The 10,763-nt window shown below is 46.1% G+C and overlaps 1 pseudogene; it reads right to left on the reverse strand.

Annotated features, from left to right (window-relative positions):
- Positions 1-794: 794 nt before the first annotated feature.
- LOC123114720 (protein MAIN-LIKE 2-like) lies at positions 795-1,668 on the reverse strand (annotated as a pseudogene).
- Between the last annotated feature and the right edge of the window lie 9,095 nt (positions 1,669-10,763).

Genomic DNA, 10,763 nt, shown 5'->3' on the forward strand with positions numbered 1-10,763 from the left:
CATACGCCGGCTGCAAAATCTCCACACGAGTATTTTGAAGATACCATTGAAGGTAATTGTTGAATGCTAATGGGCAGTGCTCACGAAGCCTGGCTCCTTTAGTAGCCCGAGCTTGCTCCACATTAAGCTCAAACATTGTGACATACTTCTTGTGATGTTTATCCCGATCCTTGATCTTGCATTGCTTTCTCCTATTCAACCTGCATGTTCAACAACCAAATATTTGCACCATCAAAAAGGACAAGATGATGGTAAATGCTCTCTTACCTGTGAAGCGCTTGGTCCGTGTCCTACCAATCCGGTGGGTGAGCCTGGAACAAACCAAACTGGCGGAATACACAGTACGGCACGTGAAACTCCACCGCCCAGTTGCATACGAGTGGGCACCGCATAAGCCAAAGACTCTTATCCCGCATGCACATCAGATTTATAATGAAATCTCCTGCAATACCCACTCGATCCTTGGCGTCATATGGCTCCCAATGCACCTGCAAAACAGCACAACAATGCAACGTCGACTTCTCATGAAAGGATGACAATGAGCGATGTAATGTCGATGTGTACCTGCTCAGACGTAAGAGTGTCCAACTCGTTGATGTACTGCTTGTACATGAGAGTGACATCACTCATCATCTCGGATACCATATCCCACTTGTAAGCCCAAGTGGGGAGCCGTAGTTTGTCACCTTTGTCGTCCCAAGGTTTGTGTGTTATGCACTTCGAGCATCCGACCAGCAAGCGCTCCCTACTCCATACGGAAAGTAGGAGCATACAACCATACGTCCTTTGAGATCCTACGGCAAGCATCGTCCAACTACACATAAAGGAAAACATGGTTCACTTAAGAACAAAAATGCATTGATAATGTTGAAAGAAAGTGCAAGCAAACAACTAACTACCTGTCGGTACAAGTAGGCCAGTGCCGACGAATCCCAACTCCATTTGTTGTCGAGGATGGTCAGCGCCTTCAGCCACATCCATGGAGTGTTCTTGCCAGTGCTGTCAGCAAACAAAGTCCGCCTGATAACGTACCACATGTACACACGAACATATGTCTGCACCACATCCTCATCGGCACCCTGAGGGCAATGGGCAAAGTTTGCAACAATCCAGGTGAACTGAGCTCCAGCTGCAACTCTTCCCTTCTTCTCCCCCTCTTCTGCTTGAGCCTCTACATGAGACATACCAATAAGGGCTTCCATCTGATGGCGCCACCCATTCGAATCGGTGCTCATACAGAGAGGCTTCCCCTCGATGGGAATGCCGGTGATTAAGGCGACATCCTGGAGCATCACGGTCATCTCCCTAGTCCGAAGATTGAAACTGTGCGTCTCCGTCCTCCACCGATCAACCAGTGTGGTGATTGCTGCAGCATTAAGGTTCGGTGTCGACCAACTGAATGAAAGGTAAGAGTCCTGTCTGCTTAATGTATGGTGTGTACCACTCATCATACGGCATGAAAACGCAAGAGACACCATGAGACCAAATCTTCAAAGGTTGAAGATGCTATAAACAAGCAAGTCAGAGTACTAAATATGGGGCATGTCTATTTGAACTATACAAAAATTTCAATATACAAACTATTATCATTATTACCATCTTCTTCTCTGACATAAAGTATGCCCGGTGTTGAGTGTCATAGAAATCATCGAGAAGCCAAACCATCCTACAAATTTATAACATACTACATGACCATCATTTCATATGTGAGCAAAATATCATCCTATCCATAGGGTATACATAGGGTAATTATACACATGTGTCATCATATTTCATATGCTAAGTACAAAAGCAAACGGTTTCATATAAATTACTTCATATGTATTCATCTCAACAATCTACGGTAGGTACTAAGAAACTTTACAATACAAATAAACAACAATAAGGTTCCCCAATGTTCCCCAATATGTATTCATATCTAGGCGATTTACAATACAAATCGACATAGACTAATCAAAACATATTCCCCAATGATTACAACTAATCTACATAGGCTAAATCAACACATATCCATTCTATTTCCCCAAAAAAATCCAAAACAATCAGAGCCTAGGGTTTCACCACAAACATGAAGAATGGGGAAGGTTCTTTGGATAGAAAGAAAGAGATCGGACGAGATTACCTTCTAGGACGGATTGGGGAACAAATCCCCGCAAGATCCTTAGATTTGGAGTGTTTTGGCGAGATGATTGAGGGGGGAGAGAAGGAAGCCGCCGCCGCCGTTCTTCTGTCCAGGAACTACGAGTGAATGGGTGGGGGTGGGGGAGGGCCAGCGCGCGGCGACCTCTAATCAAAGAGTGCAACACCTAAGCGCTAGGCGTTGCACAGTAGATGTGTGGCGCCTGGCTCTTAGGCACTGCACTTCTTGACGAGGGGCCCAGCGGTGCCATGCTAGCAAGCCATGCAACGCTCGGTAGATAGGCGTTGCACCATAGAGTGTGGCACCTAGCTGTTGGGCACCACTTGAAAGGGTCAGCTGAGTGAATTTTTTCGGAAGCAATTTAGTTCATGAATTCTTTTCGTCCTCAACTCAATTATGTGTTTTTTGCCCGTCTTGTGAGGAGGCATCATGTGCTAACCGCTTCTGGACCTTGGATGAGGCCTCGTCGGACTCTGATGGAGAAACGCCCGATGTGTGCGTTGGCCCCAGCGGTTGCAGCGCTGCCGGTGCCCTCCCACCGCCTGTCACACCCAGTGCCCTCCCACAGACTCTGATGGATAAAGCATGAAATTTTGGACCAGCAAAAACTTTTGCATTTTATTTGGCTTTCATTTGAATTGGATTTTTGTCTGTGGTTTCAAGTGCTAATGAAAGCCATATTCTTGCTCCACCTTCTATACTTCATTTCTTTGCTCCAAACTTTTGCCCCAATGATCATGCCATGTGTATAGTACAATATAGAATTTTCTTACAAAAATAATTTGGCCAAAAAGTATTTTCTAAATTTAGTTTTCCAAAAAACCCTGAATTGAGGTTTGCACTACAAGTACTTGATTTGGCGTATGAAAAATCTTTCAAAGAGTATGTTTGACTCCTAGTAGAAATAGGACTCCCAAAAACCACAAAAATATAATTTTAAAAGTTATTTTACTATTTTATTTAAAGGTTTTTTCTTTAGGCCAGAAATGGTCTTCAATAGGTTAAATTATTTTAATGCTTTGAAAGCATTTGTGAAAATTTTGGGAAACTCAATGGACATATATTGTCCATATATAAGGGTTTTAACACATGGTCATGTTCAAAGTATTGGTCAAACCCCTCAAAAACCATTTCTGGATATTTCAAGGTTTTGAAATATTTACAAAGGAAATATTCTCTAAAAATTCCAAAAAAACTCTAGCAAGTCACATATGTTATGCATGACTAGATCTTAGAAAACTCATTTTTGTTGATTTTTAGGGTTTACAAAAGTTGCATTGGCAACTTTGCCCAAATGGACTCAATCTTGGTGGAACCTCTTGTTTCCTCATGCCATTTGACCCTGTCAAGCCTCATGCTAAGGGGAGTTCATCTTCATGCCCAAACCAGCAACAAATTGTTGATGCCATTTTTCTAAAAACACCACTTTGACCTCTTCCACTAATCTCCATGAGTTCCACTTTTTACCACAACCCCTCCTAGACCTCTTCTGCCTCCAGCAGATCTCTCCTGGCTTTTGCTCAATGATTGAAGGGTGAAACACCCTCATTTACCCCCATGGACAACAGCTTCTCTCTCTTTCTCACCTCCCTCCTCACCCTAGTGGCCATCCATGGCATCCAAAGCCGTCTCCACTTTCTTTACTCCTCCCTAGGGATACCAGACATGCTTGGTCGTGCCCACCTTGCCAAAAATATGGCCATGCCGGCCATACGCGTGCTCTAGAGCTCGCTAAAGTGTGCTCCCGCACTGTAGCCGCCCCCTGCCAACCACCTCCGGCCACCTCGGGCCTCCCCAACGCACCCGACGATGTGCCTCAGAGTCCGCGGCACGCTACACCCTGGTCGCCCTCTTCCTTCTCCCTCCTGCTGCCTTCCTCACACGCGTGCCATGGCCACCCGAGAGCTCTAATGAGCACACTCACACGTGCGACACCCTGGCACTCCCCCGCTCTCTCTTCCTTCCCCTGGGCGTAGACCACCTCCACAAACGGCCCGGACATGCCCATTTGAGCCCCCGTGACCCACAACGACGGCAACAGCCTCGCCCGCGCATTGGTCCACGGTGAGCCACGGGCAGACTATTTATAGGCCTCCCCGCACTATTCTCTCCTCACCCCTTGCTCTCTGCACCACCCAATCCACCCTCTACACCCCCACTTCGTCCCTAGGAGCCCTCGAGCTCGAGCTCCGTCGCTTCGGCTCGCCAGAGTTCGCGAGGTACGGGACTCCATTGCCCCTGTTTGGCCTCGATCTGGAACCATCGCGGTCCACTGACCCTTTCCCCTCTCATTCACGCTTCATTTACAGCTGGAAACAATCGGAGCCGTTGACACCCGAAGCACTTCTGCCAGCTTCCTCGTCGCTAGCGAGTCCCTGCACTCCGGCGGCCAACTCCGGCACCACCAGAACGGCGACACCCTCCCGAGCTCAACAGTAATCCTCCCACCTCCAGCCATGCCCACATCGTCACCGGCGAGCTCGCCGCCGTTTCTAGACATAGGAAGACGACGACGGCCGTTGGCCCCATCCGTCAGCCTCACGTCCTGACGGGTTGGACCCACCTGTCAGGTTTAAAACGCACGCGCGCGCGTACCAATTCGTTGCGTCGGCTGAAGGCGTATTTCGCCTTTACGCCTTTGACGTGGCAGCCTCGCGCGGGCTGTATCTCCTCTGGGCCTGCTGCACTGTGGCCTTTCTTGCCCAGTGGCACAGTGCCATTTTTTTCTTTTTCTGTCTATTTTCTAAAAATTCCACAGGATGAAACATTTATCCAAATGCAATAATTCCAACTCCTAAAATCTTAGAATAATCCCAGTTATTTATTTGTGTAACTTTCATACACATCCATCACACTTTTCTGTACTGTTCAAATTTAAATTCAAATTTGGGCATTTAAATCCTTCTTTGAAAATCCATTTCCACTATTCCTTAACTCCAAATCCAAAACTAGGAATTTTCCCCTTCTTAGTTTCCTCCCTAGTATTTAACAAAAATAAGTTGACATTTTTCTAAGCACTTTGGTTTTTCTGTTTTACTATTGCCTTATTTTTCCCGTTGTTTCTTGTGCGACGAATAGATCCCGTATTTGACGAAGTAGTTGGAGAAGAAGAAGGCGAAGGACTTGAAGACTTTGAAGACCAAGCCAACCAAGGCAAGCAGCCCTTTGACCATGATACACCTCTCTTGTTCATCGATAAAATTTTCCCGTGTGCATGATGATGTTACGGATTATGAGCTTGATATGATCATTGCATTGATGCATGCCCTTGGTATTTACATGTTCATATCTCTACCATGTGCTAGAGGTGCGGTGAAAAGCACTTGGTAATGATGCACGGTGTTGCATGTATGCCATGATCCCCTCGGAGTTGCATTCTTTCGAAAACCCCACCGGGTGCCCCTAATGCCCGTGGGTGATGTTGAACTAGGTCACCACTTGAGGAAGAAGTGGTGTACCGGAGCAAGCATTGCCTGTGTAAAATGTTGGATTAGATTTAAGATGTGATTACCGTCCCAACCAAACATGTGCAAGCACTCTACCCCTTGTGGGACGGGGCATTGTTAATTACCTAGACCGATACTAGCATGGTGCCCACATTACAAGTGACGGGGGTGACGTGAGGTCACTCTCAGGACGGGGTTGTGCTTGGATAGGCAGCCATGACTGTTTTCATAGGGCACCAGACACACTGTTGGTCCCTACGTGTATGCGTGATAATGAAAGGGCAGAGTCCCAAGATCTTGATGCTTATACACAAAGGCCGTGTACCAATGAGTGGACCCTATGTTAGTGTCGCCTAGGTAAAGATAGTGATCGGGTGCTTCCCCCGAGTACTTGAGGTACCGCGGGATCATGGGTGACACGAAAGCTTCCCGGTTCTTGTGGGTAAAGTGCACAACCTCTGCAGAGTCTCAAACTATTCGAATAGCTGTGTCCGTGGTCAAGGATAGTTGGGTGGTGCTACATAAACTATGTCTAGAACCTTACAAAGTTGGTATATGTGAGTTGCATGGGTCAAGTAAAGACTTGACATATTGATAAAGCTAGAATTGTTCTAAATTCTATTTATGTTGATATTTGCAACGTGTTCACATGGTTGAGATCATTGATGCATGTTTCACAAGTTGAAGAGGACATGTCATTAATTTTCCAACTAGCATGTTGCTAGGTTGCATACTCGTTGTTACATCATGCATTGTTACCTTGATCCAAAAACATGGGTTGCTTGTGAGTACATTCAAAGTACTCATTGTCTTTCCACTGGTTATTTAATTGGCCAGGCATGGAAGAGCAGGAGTTCAAGGAAGAGTTCTTTGGTGACGAACATGCGAACTAGGACGCTTCCCAGTCAGAATGCCTATATGGTTAAGGCAGATGGCATGGGTTCTACTTATCGACGAAGATTTCCGCTGCTTATGTTCCATTTGATGTTCAACCCTTAAGGCTTCATCAATGTAAGACTTGACCATAATGGTCTTAATTTGTGTAATACGGTATGTATGGATGTAAGACTCTTGTTATTTAGCTTCTGTGTGTTCAGGGAGCATTGATCTCTGGGATCACTGTACACGTGCATTCGGTGATCTCGACTTATGAGTCGGGGTCCCCACAGAGCTGGTGTCAGAGCCATCCTGACTGTAGGAAGCCTTAGTTAGCATGGGCGTTAGTTAGCTAGAGACCATTTTCATAAACCATCTAAACTTCTCTTCTTTTCTAAAGCTTACCCAACCCAAGATATATTTCCCTTATTGACCACTCCTATTCAACCTTTGTAGATGCCTGCCGTACTCGAAGACTTCCTGACCACCGGATTCCCTGTGCCTCTCGAGGATAGCCTCCAGAAGTGCTAGTTTCACCGAGCCCCCATTTCACCTACCATGAGCAATTGATCAATGACACCGAGATAGAATACCATGTGGAAGTCATCGTGAAGGCTAATGACCCTTGAACAAGTTGGTTCTTTGAAGGGCCACACATGGCAACACTAGTCCTCGCCGCCGAGACTGCAACACTCAAGGCACTCACCCGTCTCCAAGACCTTCTTCCAGTGATGGCAGACGAGTTAGCAACCCGCTTCCTGCCTTATCGGAAGGAGGGTGAAGATGAGAACAGCGCACCAGCTCCATCATTCGAGGAAGGACTTCCACTCCGATTCCAAACCTACTTCAGCCTTTGTGCCAACAGCTTGGCACAACACTTGGCCTCTGAGTCAATGGAGCTCCCAAAGGAACTCCACAAGACCAAGGCACTTCTTTGCCAAGCGCAAGGGAAGACGGATAGGATCAATATGGAAGGCGCTCGCCCTGACAACCTACAGTCGCATATCGAGGCAGAAGGCCCCCAGTAGATGCACCTACAAAGGATGGAAAACCACCCCAAGAACGCCGTATGATGGCAAGGGACTATCGCAAGATCTTCATCACACCATCGGCAAAGCAACATTGTGTTGAGCTCCTCCACTCCCCCACTCCTTCGAGTGATGAAGGGAGTCAGGCTGATAACGACACGGAGGAAGACCCGGAAGAGCCAGAGTACGCGACCGAGCATTCCACCACATAGGCACCACTCTAGACTAGGGTGTGCTAGTCTGTAACCCCTGAGGTAGGATAGGTCGTGTATCCCCTATGCGAAGTCGAGTCCATGTAATGGTTCAAATGAAACCATGTAGTGTTGTGTTTGCTTTTGGATGTATTTGATGGAAGTTGTACTCTTCCTTCGGGAACATTTAAACGACTACATCACCTGTTTTGATTTCTTAACGAATGTGTTTGGCCCTTGCATTAAAACAACTTGTGTCATACCAACCCCCTTACTAGGCACCCAATCTATCTTGCTTTCCCTTCATCTTGCCCGATTATGAGACCTTGACTGCTCCAACAGGATGCCTATTGTAACCCGTACTGGTAAGTCTACCCAGCAGCAAGGAGCCGGAGGATCCACCCAAGGAGGAGCCAGCCAAGACCAAAACCAAGGACAAACTCCACCACCGCCTCCACCTCCGAACATGGACGTGGCTGAGCTTCTCCAAGCCTTCCGAGAGGAACGCCAAGCCAATACTGCAGCCCTTCAGATGATTGCTCAAGCTGTCACCAACAACCACCAGCCGGCAGGGAACGGCAATGGACGTTCCACATTGGCTGAGTTCAAGAAGCTTGCACCACCCACCTTCATCGCGACTGCTGAACCTCTGGATGCAGATGACTGGGTCCGCACCATTGAGGATCTATTGGAACTAGTCGGCTGCTCTGAAGACCATGAGAGAGTGGCTTATGCTGGCCACTGTCTCAGGGGAACTGCCAGAGCTTGGTGGGACGGATTCAAGGTCATGCATGCCGGGCAAGCCATCACTTGGAATGACTTCAAGCCAGAGTTCCGCAAGGCCCATATTCCTTCCGGAATCATGGCCATCAAGAAGCGTGAGTTCCGAGCCCTGAGGCAAGGAAGTGGCACCGTCAAGGAGTACATGCAGAAGTTGAGTGTTCTGTCAAGGAATGCTCCGAGCCTGTGTCCTTGCATATGGAGCTAAGTGGGAAGATTGCCTTCCGTTTGCCGAGTTCTCGTATAACAATAGTTATCAATCAAGTCTCAAGATGGCACCATTTGAGGTGTTGTATGGACGCAAGTGTCGCACACCCCTCAATTGGTCAGAGACCGGAGAAGGGCTAGTCTTTGGACCTGATGTTTTCCGCAAAGCCGAAGAGCAAGTTCAGCTAGTCAGGGAGCGTCTGAAGGTCGCCAAGTCAAGGCAGAAGAGCTAAGTCGACGCTCGTCACCGACAAGTGAGCTTCCACGTTGGAGACAATGTTTACCTGTGAGTCACTCCTCTCAGGGGGACTAAGCGTTTCCACGTTAAGGGAAAGCTTACACCAAGGTTTATTGGTCCCTTCAAGATCACTGCAAGACAAGGGGAAGTTGCTTATCAGTTGGAACTGCCTCCTGAACTAACCGATGTGCACAACGTGTTTCACGTGTCGCAACTCTGGAAGTTTCTCCAAGTTCCGGACAAGCCTGATCTCTACAAGGACATCGATCACCAAGCCATTGACCTTCAGCCCGATCTGACCTATTGTGAGAGGCCCACCTGCATATTGGATGAAGCAGAGCGACGTACTCGAAGCCCCACCATCAAGTAGCTCAAGGTCCACTGGAGCAACCACACCGAAGTAGAAGCAACCTGGGAACGTGAAGACTACCTTAGATCCGAGTTTCCAGATCTCTTTAAAGCCTAGTTTAGGAATCTCGGGGACGAGATTATTGTAAGGGGGTAGGTCTGTCACACCCAGTATTTTGTAACATGTCATTTGCATCAATAAAGCATGAAATTTTGGACCAGCAAAAACTTTTGCATTTTATTTGGCTTTCATTTGAACTGGATTTTTGTTTGTGGTTTCAAGTGCTCATGAAAGCCATATTCTAGCTCCACCTTCTACACTTCATTTCTTTGCTCCAAACTTTTGCCCCAATGATCATGCCATGTGTATTGTACAATATGGAATTTTCTTACAAAAATAATTTGGCCAAAAAGTATTTTCTAAATTTAGTTCTCCAAAAACCCCTGAATTGAGGTTTGCACTACAAGTACTTCATTTGGGGTATGAAAATTCTTTCAAAGAGTACGTTTAACTCCTAGTAGGTATAGGACTCCCAAAAGCCACAAAAATATAATTTTAAAAGTTATTTTACTATTTTATTTAAAGGCCTTTTCTTTAGGCCAGAAATTGTCTTTAATAGGTTATGCTTTAAAAATATTTGAGAAAATTTAGGGAAACTAAGTGGACATATATTGTCCATATAGAAGGGTTTCAACACATGTTCATGTTCAAAGTATTGGTCAAACCCCTCAAAAACCCTTTCTGGATATTTCAAGCTTTTGAAATATTTACAAAGGAAATATTCTCTAAAAATTCCAATAAAATTCGAGCAAGTCACACATGCCTAATGTGATGATCTTGCAAAGTTTAATCCCAATCCAAATAGTTTTGGTTCAGGAAAGAGCCCCAAAACCCTCTCTATCTAGAATCAAGTTTGAACAACTTTACATTGTCAACTTTCTCCTTTTGCTCTCAAACCTTGTGGGCATGCTCTAAACCCTAAATGATGACACTACACCAAGTGGTGCATCAAGGAGAATCGTTTTGCATGACTAGATCTTGGAAAACTCATTTTTGTTGATTTCTAGGGTTTACAAAAGTTGCATTGGCAACTTTGCCCAAATGGACTCAATCTTGGTGGAACGTCTTGTTTCCTCATGCCATTTGACCCTGTCAAGCCTCATGACAAGGGGAGTTCATCTTCATGCCCAAACCAACAACAAACACCTTATGCCATTTGTAACACCCACGATGCGGCTATATCTCTCATGTGTCGAGGCACGACTTAGAGGCATAACTGCATTGTGGTTTTGTCGCAAGAAGGGTCATCTTCACACAATCCCATGTACTGAATAAGAAAGGGATAAAGAGTTGGCTTACAATCGCCACTTCACACAATGAACATATAATTCTTACATCAACCAGAGTACACACATAGTCCGACTACGGACAAATCCAAAAGAAAAAAAAAAGATAATCCAACTGCTAGATCCCCGATCGTCCCAACTGGGCTCCACTACTAATCATCA

This window comes from Triticum aestivum, chromosome 5B (assembly GCF_018294505.1).
Source record: "Triticum aestivum cultivar Chinese Spring chromosome 5B, IWGSC CS RefSeq v2.1, whole genome shotgun sequence".
Taxonomy (NCBI): Eukaryota; Viridiplantae; Streptophyta; class Magnoliopsida; order Poales; family Poaceae; genus Triticum; species Triticum aestivum.